Raw genomic sequence first — 23,273 nt, 5'->3', positions numbered from 1 at the left:
TCATTTTATCAATGGCAAATTTTCTTTCAAATAAAACTTGTGTGTGCATAAGTGCTTTATTTAACAGGAGACAGATTTTATTTCCACAAGAAGCAGAGGTTGTAAGTATTATTTGGTGTCCTTTCCTGGCACAGCATTGTAGGAAACAATAGAGATTGTGCACAAAATACAGACATCTAAAAAACATTTGATTTCCATTGTGTTTCTTAAAATTTTACTGGTAGCTAAAGACCCTTCTCAATCCATAATTATAAATGGTTGAGAACATAAATTAGCTGTGAGAACAGAGAAAAACATTTCTGCTGAAGCAAGTTCATTCTTAGAAACCAAGGCCTACCCCACCGTAGAAGAGGAAAAATTATATATGCATTGAAAAGTGTTTTTTAAAAAAAAAAAAATCTGTTTCAGTTCTCTATCTGAACATTGGTCAGGTTAGTTATTCAAATCTTTCAATGGATCAGAAATGAGTGCACTGTCTTCCAAAGAGGATACCTATCCTAAGAGAAAATGCCTTTCCTGAAACGTTTCCTACACTCAATTTTACAAAGACCCTACTGAGAAATGGTCTTTGTAAGATTGAGTTTAGGAAACATAAGCCCAGGCTGAGAGATGCCCATATATTGAGCCAGCCAAGAAGGTGACTATGAGAGCTTTCCCTCTTTTAACATCTAAAATTTGTTCCAGTTAAAATTGTGGTGTGTAAGTACACATGGAATGAACTTTGGATAAAAAAAATTGTAACTATTTATACTGCAATGCTTTATTTTGCAAAACATCTGTTTATTTAAATAGCCAATATATGTACAAGTAAAACAAGTGAAAGTTACAGAAGAACATATAGAGGTTATAAGTATTGTTTGATGTCCTTCTAATTCTCCCCTAACCCCTGCTGAGACAAAAACTGTTATCAATTTTTTTTAAATATATCCTCCCAAAAATTATAGCATATTAGACAAAACACATAGTTCTTGCACCTTGCTGTTATTCCCTTAACAATTTATCTTGGGCCCAACCTCATTCTGTTTAACGGCTAAAAAGTGTCCTCTCATATGGATGTTCCTTACTTTACTTAACCAACCCCCAACTTGCATATGTACCATTCTTTCTTTAGATTTAATTTCTAGAATTGGGATTGTTGGATCAGAGGATAGTGCATTTTAATTTTGGATAGCTACTGCAGTGTTGCTCACCTTAGAGACTGAACCAATTTACCAGCATTCCCTGAATATGTCTGCTCACCAAAAAAAAAAAAAAAATAGTATGAGAGGACAATGGTCTCCTAATCAGTCTCTTTGTTCTATTTGACTTTATATATTTGTGGATTTGCTTTAAAAATAGAAAAGTAAATGTAACAAAATGTGATGCAATTAGCATAATATTATTATTCAGGTCTCAACTCAAATGCTACTCCCTCAGAAAAGCTTCCCAACCAACTCAGCACTCACATCCCCAGTCACTCTCTAGGCCATTATCCTTTGTGCTGTCTTAATATTGCTTGTCACTGTCAGCAATTACTTTGCTTCTTTGTTGATTTGCTTATTTTCTCCCCCTACCAGCCACCCACCACTAGAAGCCTTGGTTTGAAAGCAGGAAGCATTCATATTGTTTGCCCAACATTTTGAACAGTACGCTGGCATTAATCAACACTCAATAAATGTGTGTTGAATGAAACCCTGGGTCCGAAGATAATGTTGGTACCCAAAGATATGAGTTTGCTCTGGAATGACTTTCCAGAGACCTCCAAGAAAGACACAAGCTTCAGGCTCAGGAGAGTTTCTAATGCATTCTGAGACTATTCTACAGGCTTTGGAGAGGAAAAAGAGGTTCCCATCAATTTCAAGGAAAACAAATGGTGCTGGTAGAAACTATCCAGTCCTTTGATTAGGGCCTGAAGAAAAAAAACTGCATTATTCTTGGTTCTGAGCAAACTATGGGTCAAAATGAAATATACATTAATATTTGTAAAGAGGTTTGAAGAACAACATTTTAAAATGAAAAGCAAAGCAGAGGTCTTTGACTTTTAGTCAATGGAGCACCATGTTTTGAGGAAGTTCAGTCAGGTGGTATCTGCAGCAGAGTGATTAACAGAATACAGGTAGTAATAAATGAGTGTTTGTCGAAAGGGTGTTTCCAAATCCTGTAAGGGTTATTCAGCTGGGTTTCGGGTGTGGCTGACAGGTTTAGCTAGGCCTAATTAATTCGATTCAGCCCTGTGGGAAACTTTAGTAATGACGGTCGGTAAAAACATTTCACACCACCCATTCACTGGCTTGGCACTAGGAAGACATGAAAATGTCATTTGAGCTTTCTAGACGTTATATATCCTGAAAGATAGAGGAGACGCCATGTGAGTTTTCCCACTGGAAAATATTTCTCAGACTTGATTAATTAAATATCTGAAGCAGGTTCCTCTTAATTGCTGAAAAATGTGCATTTTTCAGAATAGTGAGAGAATCTGCTGCTCAGTTTTTTATGTAAAAATTGCATCAAGGCTTTTAGGCATCAGTGCCATGCCAAGCGGTGGCTTTTGGACTTCAGACCTACTTTATTGCCATTGGGCCACCTTTCCCAACTCTTTATATGAACAATTGCTATTTTCTTCAGCTTATATAAAGTGCTATGAAAGCATGACTTCAAGGTCCAGCTGGCACCCACTTCCAGCTGGATTGCTGTTCCTAATCATCCCTATAGAGAAGACACTGCTGGGCGTGGTAATCCAGACTTGAAGAAGTAAGAGAAAGCAGCCATCCCTGGGCTGTCTAAAGCCAGCCTCATTTGTCAGCTCTGAGGCTCTTCTTCTGGTCAGATGTACCACCTCCAGGGAATTTATTCTTAGTAGCCTCTCATTGTTTTCTGCTGTAATCTCAGTGAGCCCAGTAATCTAAGTGAACTTCTGACTTTGTGGAAGAATGTGGCGGGACTAGGTGATCCTGTGTGGGACAAACCAATAGCACTTGGTTTAGGAAGACTTCTCTGAGTCTGCTAAGTGGTTTCTTCTCAGGCTCAGGCTCTACAAGTAGAAACTTCCAAATATTAATATTTAACACTTAGCAAAAGGGCCCGACTGTCACACAGGTTCCTCACTCTAAGGGCTGTATCATGTTCTGATTGATCCCTCTAGACCAGGGCACTTGAGCAGGTACCCTCTCCAAAGCTGGGAAGAAAAGACAATGTAGAATTGGGGGTGACCAGAGGCATTTGGGGTTTGTTTGAATCACCTGATATCTAAGACATAAGGACCAAAGTTGATCCAAATGGTTGATACTTCTTTACATAGTATATTTTCCCTAGTCTTTTTATAAAATTCCCTTCACAGAAAAATGAACTACACATTTGAATTTAAGAAATGCACAAGACTCTGAAAAGAGGTAACGCTTGAAAAAAGGTAATGCTAGAATTCTGTCTTACGTAAGATTCCCCAATACAGGTCCATACAAGTTATCAGACATCCATCTATCTGCCTTAGATTTTCTATCCAGGAAATAAGAATTTTCCTACAACAAACTTGTTTCCTGAAGGAAAAGGCAGAGAGAAACACATCCTTCCTAGCATGTGAAATGGGGAGTGCTGTTAGATCCCCACTCACGCGAAACACCAAGATTGTTTCTGGAACAAAATATCCTCTAATTGAGTTGCCCCTTACAAATGCTCATTTTGCCAACCTTGGCTTAGTCTTCACAATGTCTGTACTTCAAATGAATATCTAATAGCAACCTGTGTATTGACTCAGCTTTCCAGGGCTGAGGGCACAATGCTAAGGATAGGGCTTTCTCTGTAGTTTCTAAACCTTCTACATAACTGTTCAGTCCAGGACCTGTGGACAGCCAGCGTGGCTACAGCTATAGCCTAACCCTGAGGCAAAACCATATTTAAAAATCCGGTGTGGGGTATAAAATCAGGAGATCTGAGATTTCTGTCCTAGCTGAGGGAGTGTGAACAAATCATCTGACCTCTATATATTTGTACTTTGTCTGTGGCATAGAGGCAATTCTATGAATGGCTATAAATAGGCTTGTGATTGAGTTTCTCTGAAGAAATCACAGAAGATCTGATCATCTGTTTAAATGCCTATTTAAATACCCTTTCTCACCGAGGTAGGTAAGAGGAGTGCAAGGTTCATAAGGGTACCAGCCAGGCAAGGCTTAGCTGTTATCCCCAGTGGCTAACAGAAGGTAGCCAAGGGTCATTCATCACTCATCTAGTCCTACCGAGTCCCTACTGACTGAGCTAGGTACAGATCTAAGAACTGGGAATAGAGCAACCAAGAAAACAGCATAATTTCCTGCTCTCATGAAGCTTTATTTGCATACGGCACGAAAGTGGCCCACAGTCATTCTGATACAGAGCTAGAGCCTTTAGAGAGCTAAGGTGCTAGCACTCAACCAGTGCTGCATTTTTCATATGTGTATTAATGTTTTCTCCCTGTCAAGCTTGTGAGATACCCCCAGAGTATGTGTTGTCCAGAGGCAGTAGAGTCACCCAGGAGAGGAGCAGATGACTGTGAGCCTGGCCCCAAGAGTAGCACTTGACCCTGTTGCTGACATATTTGTGCAGCCCTGGATCAGCAGCTCCCACCATGGCCCATTTCTTTGCTGACAAAGTAGGGATGATGCTATGTGCTTGTCTCCTAGGGATGCCTGTGAATCATTCACCAGTCACTATTGGAAAAGTCCATTTCAGACGTAAGGGCAAGTCAATGAAATGAGCTTTGCAACCTGCCTCTGCACAGCTAACTTGCTGCTAGCCTTTCAGGAGACCCACATGTAAACACAGGACTGTGTAATTAACCTGATGTCAACACCAGCTGTACAAAGGCACAAGGCTAAGGGGAGTCAGGTGGCCCAAGAGAGAGAGAAACAGCAAGCTTTGGGAGAGAAAGAGCCCTTTTCTCTGGCTCTTTATTCAGATCCCTTTAAGGGAGGAATGACTACCAAATGTGTGTAAACAGTTTCCAGGACTGGTGAGTTTCATTCACACAGAGATAACAGAAAGTTAACCTGGAAGGCATTTATTTTCTGAGAGGCCATGGGCAGCCAGCAGCTGTGAGCACTTATTCAGTTTCTTCAGGTGGAAGCCTGAATTGCCCCCAGCAAATAATTTGACATGGTGGTGTCTGTTGTGCTAAGTAGGGCATGGAAGATGCACCAGGTTTGGTCTTGGCCGTTGCTGATAGAGTTGGGGCAGAGGTGGAATTTAATGGTTAAATTTTCTGTTCCCCATTTTGCCCAATGTTTATCTTCACTTGGGAATAATCTAGATATTTTGATGGGATGATTTATAGTGAATAAAGCAATTTGAACATTGAAGGAGTGAAAGAAAGCTATGTTATTATAGCAACAAAAATTGTAAAAGTGAATTCAACATGAGGTTAAAACTTACAGACCTTTGAAGAATGTCAGGGCAAGACGTGGCATTGCTAAGAGATTCTTGTTTCCACAGTTTAAAGGAAAACTTTAAAATGAACTTGTTATCCCTCCTCACCTCAGAAATAATGAAAAGCTTATCCTAAGAAAGGTAATGCATCCTAGCAAAGGAGGATATGTTTTGGGTTTAAGCTAATATAAATTAGGAGTCAGACCTCTTGCTTGTGACTAGTAGCCAACTGCCCACCCATGCTCATCTCCCTCCATTCCTTTTCTTCTTTCTCTTCCTGTCTTTACTCCCTTCTCTCCCCTTCTTCTAACCAGGATTAACAGGTTTTAGAAGTTGAAGTAAAAATGGACACCTTTTTGGCCTCTCTGTCCTCTAAGATGTTCAGAGTGCATCACATGGCCAGCGTGACTGAAAAGGAACAAGACAGAATTCCAGGTCTGGCTCTGGGAGATCAGTCCCAACACTCTGCAGTCACAGGGCATTGTTTGGGGGATTATCAGCATCCAGAGAGGGAGTTGGGCAGGCACGCAGGGAAGTGACCCGGCAGGAATGTGAGTGTGTGGCCAGCAGTGCTCAGAGTTAGTAAGCCGCTCTAAGCACCCTCACCGTGGGAAGGCCATCCCTTCAGAGCACCTGAGAGGCGCAGGTACACGGCAGAGGGACCAGGTGCTACACAGCCTTCTCAGGACAAGATGTCTGGCTGCAAAGTTTCCTGGCAAATTCCAGAGAGTAAGAACAAGACAACAAAATTAAACACTGCTGCCATGGACTGGAGCCCTCGTGCCTTCTTTTTGTCAATCCCAGACTTCCTGAAACTTCAGTGGGTGCCTCAGAACCTGCTGCAACCCACCATTCCCAACAGCACACATCCCAGAGGAGCGGTGCCCTGGATTAATAGAATAAGAACTAGATGATGATGAATCCTGGTTTCAATGCTTAACAGTCAGCAGAGATGAACTCTGAACTACACTAGTGGTTGTGTTTTTTCCCTTTCTTTTCATATTTTGCTTGTTTGGGCTCTGGTTATTCTTTATGAAACTGACTCATTTTTTATTCAACGGTTAACTTATGAGTAAACAAACATGGGAGCTGCAAGTTCTTGCTGGGGTTGTTAGTATATCAGAGTGATGATTTAAGAACAACGAGCCTTAGAAATGGCCAAACACAAGGACCACATGTCACCTTGTCAACATGCTAACACCTGCAAGGTCTTTTGGGAATGGAGAAGTCATGAATGAATGTCCTTCTTACTTTCAAATGGCAAAGATTTGACCCAGCACATCAAGCCCGGGATTTCAGCCTCTCAGTGCTTTCTTCACTCTGATAGGAGCTTCTTGGATGCATAGGCTTCTGCACACAATGTACAATGGCTAGAAGGATGTGCTGGATGTGACTCTGCTGTGTGGTTCTCCAATATCACACTGTTCCTGTGCTCAGACCAGCAGGGTTCCTTTGCTTTTTGTGAAAACACATCTGTTAGAGTTAACCTTAAGATGCCACGGATAGCATGTTACCACAGCTGTCAGGAGCTATCTGGCCCAGGCAGTGGACTTGTTTGTAGATACACCATGCAGACCTATGGGATTGCATTGGGATGGATTTTGTACAGTCAGAACTTTGGCTGGGAAAAAGTCACTACTGCTTATCCATTTGCCAGGAGTAAGTGTTCACTTACACTGAGTTTTCCTAGTGTGTTTTTTTCCTTCCCCAAAGAGGTAGCATCATCTTTTCGAAGGTTTAAAAAATACTAAGCATAGCTACCACAGAAGTTATTTTATATTTCTTACCACTTAAAAAAATTAAACAGAATTACACAAAGGCAGAGCAATGTGTTGATAATTGAGGAGCTAGGGAATAGCTATGAGGAGGGCTATTATGCTATTTTCTATATTTTTATATATGTTTGAAAGCACTTAAATGAAATCTTTTAAAGACTCTGAACACCCAGTTGAAATGATATAAATCCAATTTTCTTTATATGACTCAACTACTATTAAGAATTATCAGGTCGGGCACAATGGCATGCACCTGTAGTCCTAACTATTTAGGACGCTAAGGTAGGAAGACCATTTGAGGCCAGGAGTTTAAGACTGTATTGTGCTATGATTGTGTCTGTGAATAGCCACTGCACTCCAACCTGGGCAATATAGCAAGACCGCATCTCTTTGAAAAAGAAAATTAAAGAATTATTAACTTTAATTAAAGAATTACATGCATGATTTCTAAGCCTCACAACAACCCTGTAAAAATTGGCTAATTGATCCAATTTACAGGCGATATTCATGGGAGCTAAATGATTAGCTCAAGCTACTTGTCTAGTAACAGAGTCAAGAATCAAACTCAGATCTTTCCATAAGAAGCACAACTTTCCACAACTCTATTCTACCTCTGCTTTGTGTGAATGCAGAGTAGGTGATCACCTAGACCAGTGATTTCCAAGCTCAGCTGGTCACAAGAATGGTGCAGAACACAGACATTTTAGGTCTCTCTCCTAAAGAGCAAAGGTCAAGAGAAAGGCTGGGGAAAGCCAAGTTTTACCCTCAGGTGATTCTCACGGGGAGAATTTAGGAAATGACTATACTCCAATTCTTCTTGATTGTTGGGTCTTGAATTCCTCCCTCCCATACAGCCAGAAAAGAAACTTGCTTCTTCAAAGTGTCTTTAGAAGTTGTCTTTTAAAATGTATTGCTTCTGGGCAGCATAGAACATTACAACACAGTCCTATTTCCCTTCCTTGAATTAATTCATTATATAGCTGCTATTCCCCTGTAGGGAGAGGACATCTTAAGAGCATGGAACATCTCCTGCAGGGGAATTATTAAAAGGTGATAAAAGGTTGCAAAAAAAAAAAAAAAAAAAAAAAAAGAGGGTGTGGAAAATCCAAGCTCCTTTCCTTTGCATTTCATCTAAGACCAGTCAGCACCTCATGCTTATGGGTGTACGTTTGATGATTATACATTGCAAAGTCTGAAAATAAAAGAAATCTCATTGAAAGAGAGCATCATGTCCCCAATTTCTATGGAATATTTGAACCAAGTAATCAGTTCTGTTTTCAAAGGCCAATTTTGATATCTGAATTTTCTTCCTCACTGCCTTTTCTTGACTAGTGTAGTATTTGCTGAATGGATGCAAGGGTCAGTCCCAGGCCAGAAAGAACAGTGGATGTATTAGAATTGCCAAGGGTCAGAAAGAGAAGCATTTCACATCATAGGTCTGAGTTCCAGAAAACCATGAAATTGCTGAACTCTTTGGAGACACTGGCAAGGAGCGATAGAGTATTGTAGCTTCTTTTCCTGTCTCAGAGGACTGCATTGGGTTGCGAAAATCTGCAAGAACGAACACACACACACACACACACACCCCACCTAAGAAAACTACATCATTTCAGTGACTCCTGAGAGTCTTTGACAAAGGTTTATCCTTTTCGATACCATATCCACTCCCACTGAGAAGGATCAAGAGGGCTTTTTAACACACCACTGTGAGAGATGAAAACACACACTTTTTTTCCCCCATTTGTTTGCTCCTCAAGGCTAAGAAAACATTCAAGCCAATGGCTTCTTCTCTCAGCCATCTGAGTCAAGGGCAGAGGGATAGTGAATAAGGTCTACACTGACCTCAAGTCCAAAGATGACAGCTTTCTTCAAAGAAAGACTTCCTTGCATGTGTCTGTCTAACTTTGAAACAGGGGGTGAGAGTGGCTTAGGTCTCTGGGCACCCAGAATAGGAATGGATCTTGTATCCTTCCAGCCAGCAGGTTAGGTTGGCTGAAGAAACGACTCAGACACAGCACAGAGATGCTGTTTTTCACTATTAGCAATCACTCTGAGAAGAGACTGTATGGCCAACTGCTGTCACAGTCTTCTCCTTCTGGGCCCTGAAGGCATCTGACAGGGACAGTGGTTGTTCCAAGAGACAATCTCCTCAGAACAATTTATATTGTTATATGACTTTAGAGGCTCAGGCCTCCATGAATATAAAATCTTAGGCCTGGAAAGCACCCTGAAGCCAGTTCATTGTTGTGCTTGGTCATAGGAAAAGACAGATTTTGTAAGTGAACTTTCCACTTATCCTTTTAAGCTCTAAAATGTCTCTGGTAAACTATTTGTGAAGGAAACATTTCTAATCTAGGTTATTTACTAAGCTGTTTCATTAAAGAGATGTTAAAGATAACTCAATAGTTTCTTAATAACTTGATATCACCCTTAAGCTTCAGTTTTCCCATCTGTAAAAATAGAGAAAACAACAGCCCTGACTTTATAGAGTTATTGTCAGGATTGAATGAGACGTGACATATAAAGTGCTCAGCCCAGAGCCTTATCCACCATCAGTGTTAAATAAATAGTAGCAAGAATCACGACACCAGAGGTCCTAGCCAGAACAATTAGACAAGAGAAATAAAGAAAAGGCATCCAGGTAGGAAACGAAGTCAAACCCTCTCTCTTTGCTGACAATCTGATTCTATACCTAGAAAACTCTAAAGACTCCACCAAAAGGCTGCTGGAACTGATGAATTACTTCAGTAAAGTTTAAGAATACAAAATCAATGTGCAAAAATCAGTAGGATTTCTATACACCAATAACGTTCAAGCTGAGAGCCAAATCAAGAATGTAATCTCATTTATAATACCCACACATACAAAAAAATAAAATACCTAGGAATACATCTAACCAAGAAGGTGAAAGATCTATACAAGAACCGCAAAACACTCCTGAAAAAAAAAAAAAAAAAAAAAAAAAAAAGATAGATGACATAAACAAATGGAAAAACACTACTGCTTATGGATTGGAAGAATCAATGTTGTTAAAATGACCATACTGCCCAAAGCAATCATCTACAGAATCAATGTTATTCCTATCAAACTACCAATATCATTTTCCACTGAATTAGAAAAAAACTATTCTAAAATTCATATGGAACCAAAAACGTGACTGAATAACCAAAGCAATCCTAAGCAAAAAGAACAAAGCCAGAGGCATCACACGACCTGACTTCAAACTATACTACAATTATAGCTACAATAACTAAAACAGTATGGTATTGGTACAAAAAGACACATAGACCAACGGAATAGAAAAGAGAACCCAGAAATAAAGCTGCATACCTAACCATCTAATCTTTGACTAAATGCAAGACCTCAGACTATAAGAATCCTAGGAAAAAATCTTGGCAATACTCTTCTGCACATTGGTCTTGGGAAAAAATATATGGCTAAATCCTCAAAAGCAGCTGCAACAAAAGCAAAAATTGACAAGTGGGCCTGATTAAACTAAAGAGCTTCTGTGCAGCAAAAGAAACTATCAATGGAGTAAACAGACAATCTAAAGAATGGAAAAAAATATTCACAAACTATTCATCTGACAAAGGTCTAATATTCAGAATCTATAATGAACTTAACAAGAAAAAAAAACCCATTAGAAAGTGGGCAAAAGATATGAACAGATACTTCTCAAAAGAAGACTGCCACAGTGAAATCCCTCCCACCATGTGCTATCACCTTCTCTGAGGATCACCATCCCCTGTCTGGACACCACTTTCCTAGGGATCAGTACCCAGTGACTGGACTGTCCCCTGGCCCCAAAGTCTCCTCCATAGTGGCTCTCAAGTTCCCAAAACAGAGTTCAGGTCTCATGGACTTTTGTGAGCCCAAGGCTCACCGTGTTCCCTGCAGTAACGGGACTTCTCTTCCTCTTTCTGTTCTATCACTTTAACCTTTGACTTGCCCATAAAGTTTGGAATGTGTAATTTTGTACATTCCAAATGATATCTCACCAGTCCATCTTGGTCATGATCTCTTTCCTTATTGGAACTAATAGCATTTTCTTTAACACAGAGCTGCCTAATAGAATTTTTTTGTGAAGACGGAAATGTTTTGCATCTTTTCTTTCAATATAGTAACAGTAGCCACATTCTAAGCATTTGAAATGTGACTAGTGTAATCTAAGAATTGAATTTTCAATTATATTTAGGTAGCCACATGTGACTAGTGGCTTCTGCATTAAACAGCACAGCTTTAGATGCAGTGGTTGGCAAGTAAAAAACTTTCTCTTGACGGGAATTTGCAATAAGATAAAGGTGACTTGAGAGCAATGCTTTAACACCAATGTTTTACCCAATTTTAACAAAAGTGGCTCTTTCAGTTATTTTGGTACCTCTTTCCATTTTCTCCGCAGGACTCAGACAGGAGCCCAGGTCTGACTAATCCCATCATCCTTCAGACTTACCCACACACAACTGAATCCCAGTGATGGGTGTGACTCTCTTTCAAATGGATACTCTGCTACAATTACAATCAAACCCAGAATCTCAGGGAGGGAAAGGATGTGGCAGCATATGTAATCCACACCTCCATAGGCCCATCGCTGTTTATGATTCTGGAATTGTTTACTGGGCAGTCCAACTCAGTGGAGCAAAAACAAAATGGCTTTACTTTTTTCAATTACTATCTCCTAATCTGATTTGCTCCTAACAAATAAAAAACAAACATTTTTTTGCCTTAGCACACTGTAGACAGATTCCTTTACTCTTGTCACTTTCAAACACTAAATTGAGGTTGGTTCACTCTATAAACCTTTTTCTCATATCTAATTCAGAATGCTCTCTGGCCCACTTCTCTCAGTTTTACAATCCTCCAAGTGTTGGAGTGGGAAGAAATAGGAAAGAAGGGACCACACCATTCCATGATGTGGAAGATCCAGCTTAAAAGGACATTTTCTGCTACTTCTCAGCAACGCCCTGGCGACACACACCACAGCCTATTGTTTCTGGATCCCTATGCCAGTGGTCAGGCCTCTTGGGCAGATCTTGACAAGACAGCTCAAGACTCCTCTTTCTCCAAGTGCAAACCACTCCTCAGCTGCCTTCTCTGTTCAGTTCACTTTCTCTTGCTCAGGTAGGCAAAGGGGGAGACCTGCAAGTCCATAGCTGAAGCAGATGTCCAGCTGGGGAATGAGGTGTCACTCTTCCCTTCTTGCAGCCCCTCCCCCATTTCTTTTGCCTTGGGGCAAGAGTGGACAGTGGGGAATAGGAAAAGAGTCTCTTCCTACTATGTATAAACTTTGTCCAAGGCTGTTGACCTAGATGATTTCTTTCTGTTCTTCTCCATACAGAAGGAGCAGTGAGGTGGTAGGGATAGGAGTGGGGTTGCCTGTGGAAGCCTAATCAGTTGCTTAGGCAAGTCCTAGGGAAACAGTATCTGACCCTGGTTTCTGAGAGCTCTCTTTTGAATGGGAGGCATCTGTCACCTCTTCTTTACAAGGTCCAGTGCAGTAGAAAAACTCATTCTACCAACCTTATCTCCTTATTGTCTTGGGCAGGACGTGTGGATCTTGGCAAGCTGCTTATGGTCTTGGGTGAGCTTCTGGCAGAAGGGCTGTAGGCAGAAGCTGGCTTTTGTGGGACATGTCTGAAGATCAGAAGCTGGACAGAAATCTGAGCACCAGGAGTTGCTCTCTGGATTTTCAGGCAGTGTCACCCCTGTTCTGGGGTCCTCACATTGGAACAATGACTGCCTGCTGCCTTGCTAGGATAGTACAGGCACCCAGCATGCTAGCTCAGGCCTGAGGATAAAGCTCTTGGCTTTCTTTCTTGCCTCACAGGTGGGCAGTGGAGGAAGTTCCAGCCTAAAGTGGCCTGACCCCTTGGGATTACAGGCACCATGGGCAGTTAAGTCTCCCTGGTGAAGCAAACCTTGAAGGTGAGGTCTAGGAGGCAAAGCAAGAGGCTACGTGCTCTGCTGGGCCCGCTGCCATGGAGGCCTGGCACAGCTGATAGTTCACAGTGATTCTTGGGAATGGATAATTCTCCAGTGTCACAAGTATCTGGCCCTCACACATTATTAGGCTAAATGCCAAGGTACTGTCATTCTTAGTGACCTGCACAATCAATTTGTGTGCTCAGATGTTTGTGGAGGCCAATGGGAGTGGTAGCTCTGGCCAGATTCTAGCATTTACTGCCTCCCCTTGACCTAAACCACTATCCTCTCCTAGATATGCAAACCCTGTTTCCATCTACCCAAGAGGAAGACAGCTCCTCTGTGTTTCCAATTTTTTTTCTCTCTCTTTCCTTCCTTTCTTTTTTATACAGGATAGTAGGGACAACTCACAGCATATCTACTATTTCAGGGAAGCTTGCTGCATTGATCCTAAGGTGGTAGAAGTATCTTGTACTTCTCTTACTAAAGAACAGAAAAGAAAAAAAGAACAGAAAAGAAAATTAAATCTCCAGGACATGGTTCTGATAGAGTACCTGCTCCCCATGTACACATGAGTAAGAAAAAGAAGAAAAGCACCATTGCTCTTAAAGCATGAACCTCAAATTGGCTTTTGGCAGTCTTTTTGTAGCTTGAATATGTCCCCATTCTCAATACCATCTGTTCTCACACACCTGAAACCTTTAAATAGGCCAAACATTCCTATGACAGGTGAAAGATTACCATAAGCAACATACCCCATAAAGGAAATGTGGTTTTTTTAAACTCACTGAATTCTGAAACTTACTTATAATTCACAAGGAAAACATCCAAAATGAATGCATAATAAAAATTATAAAATATGATTGCCTTCTCTTTATTAAAAGGAAAATACAGAGCTGAAAGCTGAATCAGCTTTTCCTTTACAATTGAATGGCTTTTTCCTTGTGGTCTGGCCAACTTTCAGAAAACTTGCTTTTTTTTTAAAAAAAATATATTGGCTCTTTTTTTCCCCTTTTTCCTATTTATTTATTTATTGATGGGAACTCACTCTGTGCCCAGGCTGGAGTACAGTGGTGTGATTATAGCTCACTGCAGCCTCAAATTTCTGGGCTTAAGCAATCCTCCTACCTCAGCCTCCCAAGTAGCTGGGACCACAGATGTGTGTCACTGTACCTAGCTTTTATTAGTTCTTAAAGATGAGATTTTGCTCACTGCACCCAAAGTAACATTTTAATTAGAATTGTGGTGGCATTTTAGATTGTTCATTTTCTCATAATAGAGCCATGAAACAGTATTGTTCCATTATATTTACTAGAATGTTGAGGCACAAAAATGTAGGAAAATATTCTCCAAGGTTATAGATTAATTGACCTAAGATTTTAAGTCATCATGCTGTCCCATATATTTAAGCAGTTCTGCCACTGCTGACTTTCTGATAGGCTATTTTCCTTTAGTTTTTGATGCCAACTCCTTTACCAATATTATAATTTTGAGTGATTTGATGGTAGGTTTAGAATGATAAACATATTAACTGAAAGTGTCACAATTTTTTATAGTGGCTTAATATATAGGTAAAATATGCTCAGAATTTTGTCTCAATGTCTATATATTGTTTCAACTATCTTATTGGTGAATCTTATTTCTAATGCTTCTGTTTTAAATAAGTCCTTACTACCCTCTTGGAGAAAACATACAAGGGGGTAATAGTTTTAAGTTACCACATAAAATCGTCTTCTCAATGTTTAACTTTCATATGAAGGGATCTTCTTTCATGCTGTGCTTTCATGTATGTTGCTACTTGGTCTGCGTGTTCTTGAATTGCTTTCCTAGTTTGTTATCTTTGTTTCCCCTAGAACCACTAAAATTCCCCTCTTTTTCTATAGATGCATAGCCATCTGGCTTCTCTCATTGCTTCTTTTTAAACTTATTTTCTTTCTTTCATCCTTTGGTCACAGGCAGCACTAATACCACACAGCCAGAGAGTAAATGTTTGTACTCCATGAGTGCTTGAAGGTTTCAAACATGTAGGCCAGCAATGTAAGTGGGAGCTTGTCATTCTTGGTTGCAGGAGTAGAAACCTAAGTTGGTCCTCAGTGGACCTGTGTGCAGCAGTTCTGGGCAGCTTCCCTATAAATTGGCAGCAATCTTTTCTTCCCTTTCACCAGAAGCCTCTTCATGTGGTTACCAGGATGAGCTACTTAAGGCATTCAGGGCTTTGCCTCACCTACTTGCTGTCCTTTCATCCAACTTGTGAGCGCTTGCCATCACCTGGCTTCTATGAGCTTCCATTTCACTCTTATAAATGAAGAAAATACTTTAAAAATTACCAAATGCCCATGTCTTTTAGTCTTTGGAAGGTTTAGAATACAGCATGGAGAGAGAGGGAGTGAAGCAAAGGGAACCACCTAGAAAGCACAGAAGCTTCAGTAAATTAAGTGCAAACTAGTGCAAGTGGTGGGATAGTAGAAAACCTGACATTTGAAGAAAGAGAGAAAAAAAACTAACGTTAGGATTGACAAGGACCTAGAACCCATTGACTCCAGGTTTTGGTTCCCAAAAGCCTATCTCAGCACTGTTGTCTTAAAATTGCCAGTGGAAGAAGGTAGTGGAAAGAAGACCTTGCTAAAAATGTATTTCTGGCCCTAGTTGTGTTAGTCCATTTTGCATTGCTATAAATGAATACCTGAGACTGAATAATTTATTAAGAAAAGAAGCTTATTGGGCTCACAGTTCTGAAGACTGTATAAGACGCACAGTACCAGCACTGGCTTCAGGTGAGGGCCTCAGGAAGCTTATATTCATAGCAGAAGGCAAAGGGGGAGCAGGTGTATCATGTGGCGAGACAGGAAAGCAAGGAAAGGTTGAGGAGGTGCTGGGCTCTTTTAACAACCAGCTCTCATGTGAACTAACAGATCATAGATCAAGAACTTATTCATTACTGTTGGCATGGCATCAGGCCATTGATGTGGGATCTGCCCCCCTGATCCAAACACCTCCCACTAGGCCCCACCTTCAGCACTGAGAATCGCATTGCAACATGAGATTTGGAGGGGACAAACATCTAAACCATATCACCAGGTCTATGGACCACTGGAAATTCAGTGCTCTCTCCAATCACCATTTTACAGATGAAGCCCAGAACAAGAACATGACTTTTCCAGCATCTATGGCCATTTAATGGCAGAATTAGCATGCAAAATCTCCCAAATTATTGGTCCATCTCTTTTTCTAATACAACATGGAAATAATGTACTACAACCATGCTCAAGGGGAAGAAGGTATCCTACCAACACAATAATAAGAGCTAAAGTACTGAGCAAATGTTCAATGTCAAGGTAAAAGGAGTAGCAAGGGTAGGGATATACAAGGCCAATCACCTGGAATACTGTAGAGGTTTGACCATATGAAGTCACTATGAAGTCTGAGTTTACATGCACATTCAAAAACACCAAGGCCAGGTATTTTACACAGAGAAAAGCAAAATGACCCAGATTTGGGAAAAAATTGCCCAGCATATGTTTATAACCCCTGTTTCCTCCTCTTTCCCTTCCAAGGTTTGGACTGGTCCTGTGGTATAGAGTTTGGTGAATTCACTATGAAGATTTAGTGGCTCAGAGCCAAGGAGATCATTACATCTCCTGTGTTTCCAACACAGAGTACAAAAGTGATGGTAGGAATGTGTGATGCAGGTATTTTTTGTGTTGTTTGTGTTAGAAAACACAAACAAAATAAAATAAAAACTTTAGGGAGGCCATAAAGGAAAGAACATTTGAGGTCAAAAATTAGAGAAAATTTGCTAAAACTCAGTCATTTCTCTGACGACCTAGGGAACTTCCTTCCTTGCCACATTCAGATCTCAAAATTTTTTTCCCAGCAATGCAGTAAGACAGAAACTATATTCTGCAGAACAAGTTCATGTTGGTCTTTTGGATTGTCTGTCTTGCTTCTGTGCTTTAAGAAATTAACTCAGTAAATATAGGAGGCAAACAATATGACTAGCCTTTGCCCTAATTTGATTCAGCCCTCAGCATCACTGCTAGTAAGGAATAGGATCCTTTTTTTTTTAAACCCTTCAGATGGCACCAGGGCAAATTCTACAGTGCATTTATGAGTCAAGGGATAGTATCTCCATGTGAGAGATATTTATCTGGCTGGAATTTCTAGATGGCTTTCCCACTATAGGAATCCAAGAAACCATTGTCATTCTTCCCTCTCTAGCAAGAGAAAAGAAAATCTCAGCCTTTAGAGCATTCATTCTGGCTCAAGAACAGGGTTTTCTTTCCTGGAAACAAGGACTGGCTCAGTGAGAACTTGAAAGTTGGTGCTTTGTGGTGTTGCCAAAATGCTTGTTGCTGGCAAGCAATGGAAGGAGGTGCTGCTTGGGGGAATCTTGATGCCCCTCAGAGTGAAACAACACATTCATTATTTAATAATTATTCAGCATCGGAGAAATTTTGGCAAGAAAAAACTGAACTTAGATGACTTCGTTATTAGCAATATTTTAAGAATTATAAACAGAAATCAGATTACATTAAATAATGCGTTTCTAAGCTGAGCACAAGATAAATTGCCTAACAGGCTGAATAGGGAAATAAAGAACTTAGTTGTGGATTCACAGTCTTCTGAATGAGTCTGTAACTGGTAGCACTGGGTGAGCCCATTTCCTGTGCCCTCCAGCCTAAGGCCTCACAAGCACCTCAGCACCTGGATGCTCCTAGGACCCCTCTGTTAACAGCCCCATGTGCTGGCAATAACTGAGGCAACAGTGAGACTGACCCAAATAAAGGAGTCAGAACCATAACATGGCACATAATTCAGTCTCTTCCAGGCCTCAGCAATAACCATTTTGTACCCATAACTTCTCCTAAGAGATTTTATTTCCCAAATAATCACCCACTACAGCAGTTCTCTAAGATCCCTGGGAAGGCCAAGGCTAGTTCAGGTGGTCCATTAGATCAATCTATTTCCATAATCACACCAAGATGCCATTTACCTTTTTCACTGTATTGACACCTGCACTGATGATGTCAAAGCAATGGTGACAAAAACTGCTGACACCTTAGCACAATTCAGGGCAGTAGCACCAAATTACATTAATATTTATTATATTCTTTACTGCCACACATTTCATAGTACTCAAAAAAAAAATCCCTGCCAGTTTGAGTGTCCTCAATGAAACTGTGATAACTACTCATTTTATTAGATCTCAACCCTGAAGTACACGTTTTTAATATTCTGTGTTATGAAATGGGAAACATGCATAAAGCACATACATCTCTTGCATATGAAAGTATAATACTTGTCTCAAGGAAAAGCACTTGTGCGGTTGTTTGTGTTACAAGCTAAACTAGCTGTTTTTGTCAAAGAATATCACTTTTACTTGAAAGAAGAGCCATGAGACAAACTACAATTATTCATACTTGGGTATTTGGCAGGCATTTATTGATTGAATAAATGTACTATATTCAGTATATCAAGAAATGCTTTTGGTTTAAAGAACAGAAATGACTTTAACAGTAAGAAAACTACGTCTCATAACTAGAAGTCAAGAGACAAAAGAGCTCAACAATGTCATAAGATCCAGGTGCTTTCCATCCCTCTCCTCTGACTCCTCAGTTTTGGCTTTCCTCTTGTTGCAGGTAGCAAGATGGAAGCAGCCTGTCCAAGGCATCATGTTTAGGCAGGACAATGTCCTGAGCAAAAGAGATTATTTTCCCCTCCTGTGGCTTTCTGTTAGAGGAGAGGACACTTTTTCTAGATTGCCACTGCAGGCTCACATTTCATTGGCCTGAATTTTGTCACATGTCTATCCCTAAACTAATCCCTGGCCAGGGGAATGGAATATGCCTTTGAACTAATCAGGCCCAATATAGGGTCTACAGGTGGAGTCAAGTTTCCCTGAGGCAAAGACCTGGTAGATGAAGGGCTGATCACCCTTCAAAACAAAATTAGGGCTTTGTTAACTAGGAAGAAAAACAGGGAGACTAGAAGAAACCTGTAGGCAATCACATAGGGACCACTCCATTCAGTAAATGAAGGTCTAGAACAGTGGTTACCAAATGCGGGTCAGCAGCCAGGCTACAAAGGAATCACCTGGGAGCTTGTTAAAAATACAGCTCAAACTGTAATGTGCATATGAATTGCCTAGGAATCTTGTTAAAATACATATTCTGCATTTGCAACAAGTTCCCAGATAACACAGTCACTGCTGACTTATGGACCACACTTTGAGTAGGAATGATACAGACCTTCCACTTCAAATTACTGACTTGGAATCTCCTGAGTGATCCTAGTTTAAGAACTGGGTTCAATGTGGTAAACATCAACAATGTACAAGATTGGCATTCATTCATTCATTCATTCAGTCAATAATTATTCATAGAAACCAAGCCCTGTGCTTACTGCTGAAACTACAAAGGGTCCACATGCTGTTGGGGAGGAGTGGGCTGACCTATATACAGATATCTTTAAAGTGAGAAGGGCTCCAGTAGAGATATGCACAAAGTGTTCTGCCATCTGATCAAGGAACAAGGAGTGACTTAGTAGTGAAGGTGGGCTTGACAGGAAATGTTTCACAGAAAAGGAGAGACATTAGAGCTGACTTTCCTTAGGTGCCCAGAGACAGACAATGTGTGTGCAAGAAAGTCTGGAAATTTAAATGAGCCACGTACATTCAGGGAACAGTGAGAATGTCTCTGTGGCTTATGCACAGGCTGAGATGGGGTGGGAGAAGAAAAAATCAGGCTGAGGCTAGATTATGAGAGGCCTTGAATGCTGTATTAAATCACTCTATAGTAACTGTTCTCAACCTTGACTGCACTTGAGGAGCTTTTAAAAATCCTGATGCTGGCCAGGCACTGTGGCTTATACCTGTAATCCCAGCACTTTGAGAGGCTGAGATGGGTGGATGGCTTGAGCTCAGGAGTTCAAGACCAGCCTGGGCAATATGGTGAAATCTCATCTCTACAAAAAATACAAAAATTAGCCTGGTGTGGTGGCACGTGCTTGTAATGCTAGCTACTTAGGGGGCTGAGGCAGGAGGATCGCTTGAACCTGGGAGGTAGAGCTGCAGTAAGCCAAGAGGTCGAGCTGCAGTGAGCCAAGGTTGCACACTGCACTCTAGCCTGGGTAACAAAGTGAGGCTGTCTCAAAAAAAAAAAAAAAAAAAAATCCTGATGCCCAGGCCACACCATAGAGCAATTTAATTCTACTTTCTTTACAGGAACAGGAAGGAGTAATGCAGGCATCAGTATCTTTTAGAGGAGGTGATGCAGTGGGCTGCCAAAGCTGAGAACCACAGCTTTACAACAGCTAGTGCCTGCCCAACCTGTTTGCATAGAGCACGTTCTTCAATAAGGATAGAGCCCTTCCTTCCTAAATGTACTTTTCATTTCCATTTGATATTCAAAATCAGAATTATTAAAAAGTATTTTGGCCCCAGAGGCCACGTGATGGGCACTGAGATGGAACTCCCCTGCACAAGGGCCTGTGGGATGCAGGCAAATGAAGCCTGCCCTTTGTTCCCCTGCCTGCATTGGTGAAAGCTGATCCCTGTGAGCCTCTGTCACTGGGCAGAGGGCACGTTTTTCTCTCACTAGCCTAGACCACAGGGACCTTTGACTAGAAATATCTGCAAAGTGTTTGCTGAATGAGAAACGTTTCATCACCCCACCCTGTTTTCCTAACTGAATGCCTATTCAATAATTTGGGTATATTTTTATTTGATAAGATGAAAAGCTGAACTCTCCACGTTATAAAAGCTGACAGAATATTCTTTTTGTAGGTGCTTCACAATATGAATTTGAAAGGCTAGCTCTTGGTTTCGATCTCTGTACTCAGGTGCTGAAATGTTATAGTTAAGAAAAGTTGTCCCTTCTCTCATTTATCACCATTAAGTTTCCTGAAATAATCTTTAAAGTGTCCAAACATTGCCATAAAATGTTCGTCACTGTTGTCTCCTCAAGTTGCTGAATTTCTGGGTTGTTTTGAATTTTTAAAATATATTTTAAACACATAAATATATAAAACAAACATAACTAAAAAAAAAAAAAAAACCACCACTCCAAACTTGTTTACCATCTAACTCAGTCCCCCAGTTTTCAGTCAAAGTATTCCACCCTCTTTAGTAGAATGGCACATGCTCTTCTGCTGTGGGACAACAGAGAAAGGAGGGTGACCTGTGCAACTGCCACAGTCCCCTAGCTTCCTGGGAATGCTTGCCTGACTTTGGGCAGACATTGATGTGGCCCTAATGAGTATTTTGACTGTGTTGTTTTACAGCTCTATCCAACACACAAGTGGGGAAGTGCGGCTTTGTTTTCAGAATTAAACTGTCTCCCAGGAAGCTTTCTGCGGTCCCCTTTGCTTTTCCTTGGAAAGGCCCCAGTTAAGAGGCAGGCTGTTGTTCCTCCACAGCAATTCACGGGTTTACTTTTCAAATAATGTACCCAATCTCTTCCCTCCATGATAGCCCAGGCTTTTCCCTACAATCAAATGATGTGACCTGAAAACAAACACTTATCTGGAGTTCTGACTCAAAGAACTGGATTCTACGGGAATTACAGGCTTTTGCTCTGGCTGTACAGATGTGACTAGGAATCCATGCCATAGCTCATGCAGCTTTGGAAATGGCCTCCATGTGCAGAGGCACACCAGTGTGTGGGTGGCCCAGGATGAGGCCAGCGCCTCCTGGGCAAGCCTCAGCTGGGTTTGAGTCTCGGAGCAGGAGGTCTGTGACTCACACCTGTGCACTTATAATGTGATTGCCCCCACCACCAAGTTTGCATTCAGGGAGCCCCAGATGGACAGTCCTCAGCATCCTCACTTGTGTGGTGGCCACTCATTCCGGTGGCCACTTTAACAGAACTTGGCTCACCCAAGTCCTTGCTTGGATACAAACAAGCTGGCCTCTGACAGGAGGGGAGTGGAAATTCCCTCAGCATCTTGTTGGGGACATTACCTCCCTCTTTGTGGATGGCTGATTGCTTTTGAAATACCAGGAATCATTATTTTACCTTACAGGGCTAGTGTGTGCTATGATTAATTTAGCTAAGGCTCTTAGAAAACAGTAAATGCTGAGCAGCAGCCCTGTTAGTTCCCCTTTTAAAAAGCACTTTAACAATCCTGGGCAGCTAGTTTGATGAGAAGTGCTACTTACTGTGACTCTCATGAGCATTCCTTTTTTTTAACTGATTCTCAAAGGCTTTTCAGTCTCTCTGATAAAAATGCACTCCTTCCAAATGAATCTGAAAATTAAGCAGGAACACAAATTTTATCTTAAAAAAAATCAATCCTAATTTCTAATGAAGAAAAAAGAAGAAATAATTTCATGCTAATTAGGAGGGAGACACATAGCCTGCATTTTGGAGATAAATAGGACAAGGGTTTGAGTTTAAAGTTTAACTGGAAAATGTCTGCCTCAAAGGAAAATTCAATTTGAAGAACTTGCTCACAGCCTAGGGATCCCACTCAAACCATTCTTACAGTTTCCCCTTCTCTTTCTTTCCCCTCCCACACCCTCTTTCACTGCTGAACCCCACAGGAAACAGGAGTGAGTCTTTACATGGTGCATTAGTACATCTTGGGTGGTGCCGAAAAGCAGGGATTACAAATGCAGGAGAAGGTTTGGCAGCGGATGTGCCTCAACCCAGCTCTACGGATTCCACATTCTTCCCCCGGAGGGGAGCAGTCGCTGCGGTTGCCTGAAAGCCATACTGCCAGCCGCCAGGGGTTCAGCAAATGCCTGGGGAGCTGAAGGGTTTTCTGGAAACCTGTCCAATCTCTGCCTCTTTGGGGATGCACAAGGATGTGCCAAATGCATCCCGTTTGATAGTTTTAAAATTGCCCCTTACATGTGTTTTTAATTTTTATGTAATAAAGGAATGACTGCTTGATAATTAAAGAGCAGCTGGTGATTAAAATCAGTTTCGTTGATGACTAACAAACACAAATAAAACCTGATATAAATCTTTATGAGATCTGTGAGGCCCACAGCAGCGACAATTCCTCTTCTCCTAATCATGTTTTCTCTGAAGCAGCACGTCTCTCCACTTCCCCTAGCTTTGTTTTGGCCTAGTAATTCTCTCTGGCTTATACAATTGCTTATCCTTTAACCTCCTGTTTTTGATGACCAGCTAGTGTTTATTTTAAATGTAGTTACTGGCCAATTAAATAGAAATTAGCTACATTTAGAGACTGAGTTCCTGA

At 41.0% G+C, this 23,273-nt stretch overlaps 1 long non-coding RNA gene across 1 annotated transcript in view; it reads right to left on the bottom strand.

The window, feature by feature from the left end:
- Positions 1-23,273, bottom strand: part of LOC116536460 — a 75,029-nt gene that overhangs the window by 14,918 nt on the left and 36,838 nt on the right. Inside the window, exon 3 of the long non-coding RNA XR_004262649.1 lies at positions 22,225-22,312. This is a non-coding gene — a long non-coding RNA (uncharacterized LOC116536460). The remainder of the gene's footprint in view (positions 1-22,224; positions 22,313-23,273) is intronic.

Source organism: Sapajus apella, unplaced genomic scaffold, assembly GCF_009761245.1.
Source record: "Sapajus apella isolate SASKATOON/1434 unplaced genomic scaffold, GSC_monkey_1.0 scaffold4, whole genome shotgun sequence".
NCBI classification, from domain to species: Eukaryota; Metazoa; Chordata; class Mammalia; order Primates; family Cebidae; genus Sapajus; species Sapajus apella.
Note: the sequence above shows the minus strand (reverse complement) of the source record. Positions and strands in the feature narration are given on the sequence as shown.